Below are 10,435 nucleotides of genomic sequence, written 5' to 3'. Positions count from 1 at the left end.
ATTAATCTACCATGAAGGAGGCAAGAATATACAATGGGGAAAACACAGAATCTTCAATAAATGGTGCTGGAAAATCCGGACAGCTATATACCAAAGAATAAAACAGGACCAGTTTCTTATACCATACACAAAAATAAATTTAAAATGGATTAAGTACCTAAATGTGAGGCATGAAACCATAAAACTTCTAGAAAAAAACATAGGTAGTAATTTCTTTAATATTGTGCATACAGGGATGCCTGGGTGGCTCAGCAGTTGAGCGTCTGCCTTTGGCTCAGGGTGTGATCTCAGGATCCGGGATCGAGCCCCACATCGGGCTCCCTGCAGGGAGCCTGCTTCTCCCTCTGCTTCTCTCTGCATCTGTCATGAATAAATAAATAAAATCTTTAAAAAATACTGGCCATAGAAACATAAAATAAAAAAAATAAACAATTGGAACTATATCAAACTTAAAAGCCTTTGCATAGCAAAGAAAACCATCAACAAAATGACAAGGTAATCTGCTGAATGTGAGAAGATATTTGTAAATGATATGTCCAAGAAAGGGTTCATATCCAAAATATATGAAGAGCTTATACAACTGAACACCAAAAAGAAAACAAACAATCCAATTAAAATGGGCAGTGGACTCATATAGACATTTTTTCCAAGGTCATAGAGATGGACAACAGACACATGAAAAGATGCTCAACATTACTAATCATCAGGGAAATGCAAACCAAAACCACAATGCAGTATCATTACACTCGTCAGAATGACTAGAATAAAAAAGACAAGAAACAAGTGTTGACAAAGACGAAGAGAAAAAGGAACACTACTGCACTGTTGGTGGCAACAACACAAATCGGTACAGTCCCTGTGGAAAACAGTTTGCAGGTGCCTTAAAAAATTAAAAATAGAATTTCCATATGATCCAGTAATTTCACTAAATATCGGGTATTTATCCACTAATTCAAAAGGATATATGCACTCCTATGTTCTTTACATCATTATTTACAGTAGCCACTATATGGAAGCAACACAAGTGTCCATCAATAGATGGATAAGAAGATGTAGTGTGAAATATCATTCAGCTAAAAAAAAAAAAAAAAGAATTACATCTTGCCATTTGCAACAATATAGATAAATGGACCTGGAGGGTAAAATGCCAAGTGAAGTAATAAGACAGACAAAGACAAATACAATATAATAACAAACTAAAAAGGAGAAAAAAAAAAACAGAGCAAAAATTCAGAGAACAATCTAATAGTTGCCAGAGAGGAAGTAGGTGGGGAGATGGGGAAAATGGGTAAGGGGATTAAAAGTACGCCTATAGTGGTGAGCACCGAGTAATGTATACAAATGTCAAATCATTTGCACACCTGAAACTAATATGATACTGTATGTTATGTTCAGTAAAGCAACAACAAAAGTGGTTTCAGCCAGTGTGCAGGCACGCTCAGGGTTACTATGGACCTCACAGTAGACTACAGAAAAGAGTCAGCCCAACATAGATTGGCGTGTGGGTTCCATCTCTTTAGTTTATGTCGAATGCCTTTTGGAAAGCTTCTCCAGAATTATCTATAGTTTGTTTTCAATTGTTACTATGTGCAACAAGGGTTACTAGAAGTAAACTCCATTTTCAGATAATAGACTTCCCTTTCTGAATTAGTTGCATTGGTTATTAAGTACTCGTCCAACAACTGCAGGACAGTGGTACAGATGAATTTCAGTTCAGACTCTTTTTCCCAGTAGTTCTTAAGCAGTTGCAACTTCCGGTCAGAAATGTTCATCTTTTGCTCCATGATTGAGAAGATCCTCCAAGGACCTCTGCAGTCCCTGAAGACATTCTTACAGGCCACCCAGAGCAGGTTAAACTCTGACTGGGCAGCTTGGCTCCAGGATCCATCATGGCCTTCACACGGGTGGATATGTCGAAGCACCCGGCCTGCTCAGCCAGCTTGCCTTCGGGATCACTCTGTGTTCTCAGTGGGCAGGCTGCAAGCAGGACTGATGGGGCTCCAGGACCAGGACACGGAGGAGCATGTGGCAAGGCATCAAGGGTGTGAGCATCAATAGGATATGGAGGAGTCCTCCTCAAGAGCCTTCTCATCTCTGCAGCTACTCTGATTAACATCTGGCTTTAGCAGAGGTCCTTCCTACACACCATTTTCAACCTGTCTTTCTTTCTGCTTCCAAATCTTGGCTCACTCATAGAAAAATTTCACTCCCACTTTCTTTGTTCCATTTACAAACTCAAAGACTACTCTCCATGTGCCTAACCTTGAGGATCATGCTCTTGACCTTCCTGCAGCAGAGTCTCAATATTGGGGGTAAAATCAATGATCACAGAAAACTTGAATCTAATATATTTGAAAGTTGTTCGGAGCACCCCTCAGAATCATTATGAAGTCCTTACTGACCACTTCACTCACTTTCACTTAAATCTATATTTTGCTAAGTACCAATATTCAAGATAAAGATTTTTTATCCACCAAGTCTTAGAATATTAGAGTTGAAAAGAGCCATAGAGACCATTTATAGAGTTCAACCTTTATTTTATTTTATATATATATATATATATTTAAGATTTTCTTTATTTATTCATGAGAGACACTGAGAGAGAGAGGCAGAGACAGAGGCAGAGGGAGAAGCAGGCTCCATGCAGAGAGCTTGACGCGGGACTCGATCCCAGGACTCCAGGATCACGCCCTGAGCCAAAGGCAGATGCTCAACCACTGAGCCCCCCAGGCATCCCTCGAGTAGTTTCTAAGAAGGAATGCATTTCTCCTTTATTGAAGGTTTTCTCCTCCTATCCTATTATTTTTGGCAATGGCAGAGTTGAAAGGTACCTAGGGATTACTGGCCCCATAATTTTAGAGGTGTCTCCTCCCCAACTCTTTAATATTGAACTCTGATGTATCCTCAGTCATATAAAGTGCTTTGCAAAATCAGCTTTAAGGCTCCTGTTCTAACCAATCTGTAGCCTCCCATCCACCCTAAATAGAACTTCTGGACATGCCATTGTCTCCTGGAGATCTTTAGCAGGGTAATGACTCAAAGCAGGGAGTTTGCTGTTTTTCCTGAAGGCCACCCATCCTTTGAAGCTCTCATTCTTCTAAAAATGAATAGTTAGAGGAACCTCAATCTCTACATGGTTTGCATTTGTGCAGAAGCAAGAGAACCATGTATCATAGCCTGGCTTCTCTGCTAAGTTGTTGATAATGTTCTTTAGAATTTGTAGTATGAAGTTAGGGCATTTCTTAGTTTCAGTGTGGATAAAGTTTCCTTCTCTAGTTTGCTTCTTTGAGTTTCTTTTAGTGGGTGTGGAATGGGAAGGAATTTTTTTAAAACATACTTTTTCCAGAACTTTTCCTACCCTTTCATTTTACAAGTAAAGAAACTGAGGGACAGAGAGGTAAAATGATTTGGTCAGATTCAGCCAGAGAAGAGCAGAAGCGAGGACTGAACCCAGGGCTCCTGCTACACAAACAAATGCTTTATTTACCTGTTGTATTTAAAAACCAATATTAGGAGCACCTGGGTGGCTCAGTTGGTTCAACTGTCATGATCCCAGAGTTCTGGGATTGAGCCCCACATGGCTCCTTGCCCGGCAGGGAGCCTGTTTCTCTCTGCCTCTGCCTGCCACTCCCCCAGCTTGTGCTCTGTCAAATAAATACATAAAACCTTAAAAATAAATAAAATAAAAAATAAAAACTGATATTATAATAGTTTAAACTTTTTATTTTGAAATATTTCATATTTCAACTACATTATGGATTCAGTTAATGGCTTACCTCAGAAATGAATCATTATTTAAATGAAGTTTCCTATGGGAAAATGCATTTCTAAACCCAAATATTCAATTTCCTTAGTGTCAGTCAATTCAAACCACTAAGATACTGTAGATTGGGTGGCTTAAATAACGGACATTTATTTTTCACAGTTCCAGAGGCTAGGAATTCCAAGATTAAGGTGCTGGCAGGTTCTATAGTTTGTGGATGGTTGCCTTCATGTGTATCTTCATATTGGGAGTTGAGGCGCTCAAGGAGAGAGAGAAGGAGCACATGCACTATCTCATCATGAGAACCCCACCCTCATGTGGGGTTAAGTAGAGGTTTCTGACTATTCTTTAAACTGTCCTTTCCTTGAGCACTTACTCATAGTCTGGGCCTATGCTTGTCCTTTTACTATGTATACAGTTATTCTGTTTCATTTAAACTGTTAATTCTTTAAAAGTAATTATTACTGTATTATTAAACTTCTTGAATAATTTTGCAAAAATATGTATGACTATTAAAAATAAAATGAAGTGCTGGGGCACCTGGGTAGGTCAGTCTGTTGAGTCTGCCTTCAGCTCAGGTCATGGTCCCAGGGTCCTGGGATTGAACTCAGACCTGGCTCTCTGTTCAGCAGGAAGCCTGCTTCTTCCTCTCCCTCTGTGCTTGTGCTCTCTCACTCTGTCAAATAAATACATAAATAAATAAAAATAAAATGAAGGATAAAATTTGTTAGAACTCACATTTTTTAAAAAAAAAAAGATTGAAATTTGAGGAGAAAGTCAATGTAAATAACAGAATCCTTTTTCCAGAGAGTAATTAACACTTGCATGAAGTAGAGGATTGGACTAGGTGACTTTTGAGGTTCCTTTTGGGACTGTGATTTCATCTCAATCTTATGCAATGGAGAGGAAAAAAGCAATGGAATAACAGATCTGGGCAGGCTTGTAACTTGCTTATAATCAAAGACACTGAAGCTAGCTAGGTCATTAAAGGTGATGCAGTTTCCATCCTTTTGGCTGGAACACTCTTGTTTTGTAGCTCTAGAATGCCACATATACTATTCCAACTTCAGTCAGGGTCTCATGTCACTAGTGAGCCTAATTCATAGAAACCATAATATAATTGTGGTTTGACTCCACTAAATTGGAAGTGGTTTCTTATGCAGCAACTGTGACTGGAACAGGTATGTTAGTATTACTGGAAGAAATAAGCAAGTACTGGGAAGACCTGGAAAGAAAAGAACTGAAAATGAGAGAAATTTGTACTTTGGTAGTTCTTAAAGGGTTAATTACAGCATCTGTCATACAGAGAATGGATGTGTGTGTGTGCATGAGCGCCTGCTCATCCGTATGTTCCTAGCTGGGGAGGAGGGTACCAATCAGCATGCTCTACTTCGGGAACTTGAAAAAAAATTTTTTTCTAAGAATTCTACTTTCAAAAAAAAAAAAAAAAAAAAAAAAAAGAATTCTACTTTCATGTAGACCCAAAGTCTACAAGAAGAAAGTACGAAGAAGATTTGGAATGGATATTGAGGTTGAGACAATGATAAAACAAAAACTGTACCCACCCTGCCTTTGGTTTTGTTTTTTTAAAGCTAGCCCAGCTGTATTACCTGACCTATTCTTAAGCGGATCCCTGAACTGGTGCTTGGAATAACCGCACTGGAACCTCTCTCTCTTGTCTTCAGTCTTCTGCCTCATGCCCATCCCATGTCCATAGTTGAATAGAGATACTACAGTGACTAAGACTCCAGGCTCTAGAAAGAAACTGCCTGGTTTTGAATTATGGCTTCTTTATTTACTAGCTAGGTGGCTTTGAAACTCCCAAGAATTGGGGAATTCTTTCTTTTTTTTTTTTTAAGATTATTTATTTGGGGGGGGGGAGAGAGAGAGAGAGAAAGCACGAGTGTGAGTGGGGGGGACTGGTGAGTAGAGGGAGAAAATCTTAAGCAGACACCCTGCTGTGCGTGCTCCATCTGACAACCCTGAGATCATGACCTGAGCTGAAATCAAGAGTCAGACCTTAACCAACTGAGCCATCCCAGCACCCTTGGGAAATTATTTTTAAAAAAGGGAAAAAATCAAGGGAATTGTCGGAGCCCACATGCCTGGGGAAAAGAGGGGCTGGTTAAGAATAAGCTTCAATGAGTAAGAGACTTAAAGTGTAAAAATACAAGATGTTACAAGCTGCCATGAAATGAACTTCATTCTGAACCCAAAAGTCGGGATCCCTGGGTGGCGCAGCGGTTTGGCGCCTGCCTTTGGCCCAGGGCGCGATCCTGGAGACCCGGGATCGAATCCCACGTCGGGCTCCCGGTGCATGGAGCCTGCTTCTCCCTCTGCCTGTGTCTCTGCCTCTCTCTCTCTCTCTGTGACTATCATAAATAAATAAAAATTAAAAAAAAAAAAATTGAACCCAAAAGTCAACCTGAAAAATAATTGAAGGAAAGAAATCTCATGTCTTAAAAAATCAGGAAAAGTTCCCTATATGGACTAGAAGCAAATGAAGAAATTAGTCTGTAAATCAGATTACCTCTTTGTAAGTGTGCAAAGATTTCCCCACATGTGTTACAAAAGCTTTGTGCTTTAATTGCATGGATAATATGTTAAGAGGTAGATGACGCAGTATGCACCAAGGGTAATAAAGAAATGAGAAGACAAAATCCATTCTTTAGATAAATGTGGCAAAAACAAAAACAACGCCTGCATTTGAGAAACCCTAGGCAGCCTTGATTTAAGGGATACCTCTGACTAATCTCACCAAAGATACAAGGCCCCAATTCACCAACACCTTACCCCCCTTTCTTAGTATTGCCCAGGCCTGGACTATGTATTCAAACAAACAATCCTAGAACCAAGCAGATCTCCAAAATTCAGAAGATACCATTCAAGTACACCAGATAAGATAAATAACATTTGGATATGCACCCAAAAGCAAGTCTGATTTCCTGACAAAATTATTTTATTTTATTTTATTTTTTGACAAAATGATTTTATAGAGAGTTTTATGCCTTTCTAAGAGACTACAAAAATCAAATTATGTTTTTCTTCAAGTAGCACTCAGACTCAGCCCCCTAAGAATCCTGATAAGCAGTAAGTTTATACTACAGTATAAAAATAGTCTTTTTTATATATTTTGATATTGTTTGGGAAATAATAGGAAATACTGTCTTTTAATATTGTTTGGGAAATAACAGGATATAAAGATCTATGAAATTAAAGTACTTCCCCCTAATACTAGGGATCAGTTAATGAAAAGAAAATGGGTGATAACAATTAAGATAAGTTTGAATTGGGAAGCACTGTAACCTTGACTGGTCCCCCAGTTAATGAGACAGTTATTCCTATTTGAATAAGGAAACCAAGAGTCAAAGATATTTTTCATTTGTGCATAAAGGGAAAAAGACATTCTAAAACTCTTCTTCTGGCTTAACAAAGAAACCTCACAAATATTTAATTACCTTTTAAAAAGTAGAGATGTCATTTTAAAAATAATTACTAAGGAAGCAAATTATTAAGATAAACAGACCTGCAGACTGTTGCAGGTCGTAGAGACCTTTTCAGAGGACATAGCAAGCAATGTCTCCTCAAGTCTGCCTGCCTGCCTCCCTTTAAAAGACCCTCTGTATAAGTATACAAAGAGTTATAATAACGAAAAACAAAAACAAAACAACAAAAAAAAGAGAAACAGTACAGGATTATGGGTTTAAAAAAAAAGATTTACTTATTTGATAGAGGGTGTGTGTGCACAAATTGGGGGTGGGGGGAAGCAGAGGGAGAGACTCTGCAAGCTGACTCCCCACTGAGGGTAGAGCCGGAAGCAGGGCTCAATCTCATGACACAGGAGATTATGACTTGAGCTGAAATCAAGGGTCAGATGCTTAACCAACTGAACCATCCAGGTCCCCCAAGATTATGTTTTTACAAGTGTCCCCAAATGGAAGAGAAATATTAGACTGATACTTTTCTGAACATCTTAGATTCAATCTTTTAACAGAAATACCTTTATGCTGCTGAGCAGTGTCTGCTTCTCTATAAGAGAAAAAAGAGGGGATCCCTGGGTGGCTCAGAGGTTTAGCGCCTGCCTTTGGCCCAGGGCACGATCCTGGAGTCCCGGGATTGAGTCCCATGTCGGGCTCCCGGCATGGAGCCTGCTTCTTCCTCTGCTTGTGTCTCTGCCTCTCTCTCTGTGTCTCTCATGAATAAATAAATAAAATTAAAAATAAATAAAAAATAAATAAATCTTGGTGGCAACTGATAGAGATCCAACTGAGTTACATGAAAAGGGGAAAAAGAGCAGAGATACAGGATCCAGGGCTGCAAGCACCAATGGGAAATCAAAAAAGGCTCGCTATCCTGGAGTGAGGCCTCTGCTTCCCTCGGAATCTCCATTCTTCCCTCTTCCTGCATGCTAGATATCTCTGTTCTACAGGCCACAGATAAGAAAATATCTATCATCAAAAGAGGTTCTAGTTTAAGCAGAGACTTGAGAAAGTGATACTTCACAAAAAGTTAAAGGAAACAAAGGGAGTAAATTATATTAATATTTGGGAGAGAATGAGTTTTGAAGCTCTGAGTTTTTTGCTTGATTCCCAAACAGACTCTAACAAACTTCTTAAAGTCATCAAGTGAATTTCCTACAGGACAATATTAATTTAAGCCGTGAATGTTACCGGTTTGTGTACGCTCCATCAGCTATGTCATTGCAATCTCTGATTCTGCCCCCATGATTATTCTCTTGCTCATCTTTGGCCACAAAGCACCACCAACAATGCTAAGTGCCTCAATTCTTTACAAGACTTTCTGAAGAATTCCACAACTCTTTCAGCCAACCTTAGATGGTCATCCTAAGAGTGGCAAAGAAGGAGTGCGGGGATGTGCATATGTATGCAGGGTCTTTTATTCTCATCCCTTTATCTCCATCAGCTGCCCAGACAAGCCCCACAAATAAATATACAATGAAGTCATATTGTACTTATACGTAAGTAACTTCAAAATATGTCCACAAAATGAGTTCCCCTTCCCCATCCCAATATCCTCAAACACACACACATACACAAAACAGAATACAGCTCCCAATGTGCCCAAATGGAAATTCTGGCACCGACACTGACTGGCTTCATATGATTATGGTTCATTTAGTGCTCACTAGCTAGCCTTCCCTACTGAATTCATAGTTTCCATGTTGTTTTAAACTGGGTTCCCCAGGAACCAACTCTAAGACTAAGTTAATGTGTATGATATTTATTAAGGAAAGCCACAGGACTAGCAACTGTGGAAGGGAAGGAAGCAAGAATACACAGAGAAGTTGAGCTGTGATGCCATCACAGTGACAGCCTTGGCTGATGCTACAGGGAACTGTAGAGCTAGAATGGCCCTTCTGCACTGTGCCAGGTTGGGCTAAGATGGCTAAGTCTTTATGCACCCACACTGATCAATTATTGTGAAGAAGCCTAAGCCACATCGAAAGGACATGTGTACATGTTCCGGCCAAAAGCCCTTGATGAGGTCCCAGCCAACAGCCCCTACTCCTGTACACACGTGGATGCAGAAGCCTCAAGATGACTCCAGCTCCAGCCACAGTCTGACTGCAACCACAGAAAGCTGGGCTTAACTGAAACTAGTCAGCCTCAGAGCCATGAGTGTTGATAATAATAAACAGACTATTGTCCTGGGCTACTGAGTTGAGGTGGTTTGTTATACAGCAATAGGTAACTGGAACAGTGAAGAATCCTCCCAAGGAACTGAGGCAGATGTATCTCAACATTTTCTAGTCAAAAGCTCTTAATATTGTTTTCTCTTTTTTTTAAATTTATTTATGAGAGACAGAGAGAGAGAGAGAGAGCGAGGCAGAGACCCAGGCAGAGGGGGAAGCAGGCTCCATGCAGGGAGCCCGACGTGGGACTCGATCCTGGGTCTTCAGGATCAGGCTCTGGGCTGAAGGCGGCGCTAAACCTCTGAGCCACCCAGGGATCCCCATATTATTGTTTTCTGATCTAACCATCATTCCTAAGTTCCCTTCACAATTTCTCTCAGGAGAATTCCATACCCTCAAAATAATATCCTAAGATCTGCCTATGGTAGGTGGCATGTACATTATGATCCTAGGGACACTAAAGTAACAACTTATATTTTCTGTTGAGAGCACCCGCACTATACTACAGAACCAAGTAGCTGCATCAAGTGGAATTATTGGAGCTTATTGCTTTTCCTTTTATCTGCTCACATTCACTAGTTTATTCTGAGACTGTTTTATTTTATTTTATTTTTTTAAATTTTATTTATTTATCCATGAAAGACACAGAGAGAGAGAGAGAGAGAGAGGCAGAGACACAGGGAGAGGGAGAAGCAGGCTCCACGCAGGGAGCCCGACGTGGGACTCGATCCCTGGTCTCCAGGATCACGCCCTGGGCCAAAGGTGGCGCTAAACCACTGAGCCACCAGGGCTGCCCTGAGACTGTTTTAATAAGTAAGAAGCTAATTACCTTAAAAGGAAAAAAAAATCAACATTGAAAGAAAAAAATTTCTTCAAGTTAATGTAAGCCACTGAAGGATTTAAGAAAAAAATAACATGTTCTGATTTACATTTTTAAAACAATGCTATTTCTGTTGTGTGGACAAGAGAAGGGAGATGGGTTAGGAAACTATGGCAATCATCCCAAGGAAAAATGACAG

The 10,435-nt window shown here is 39.9% G+C and overlaps 1 pseudogene; it reads right to left on the bottom strand.

Moving 5' to 3' along the window:
- Positions 1-370: 370 nt before the first annotated feature.
- Positions 371-10,435, bottom strand: part of LOC112654710 (14-3-3 protein theta-like) — a 53,295-nt pseudogene continuing 43,230 nt past the window's right edge.

Source organism: Canis lupus, chromosome 15 (genome assembly GCF_003254725.2).
Source record: "Canis lupus dingo isolate Sandy chromosome 15, ASM325472v2, whole genome shotgun sequence".
Classification (NCBI taxonomy): domain Eukaryota; kingdom Metazoa; phylum Chordata; class Mammalia; order Carnivora; family Canidae; genus Canis; species Canis lupus.
This window is presented reverse-complemented; position numbering and strand designations above follow the sequence as displayed.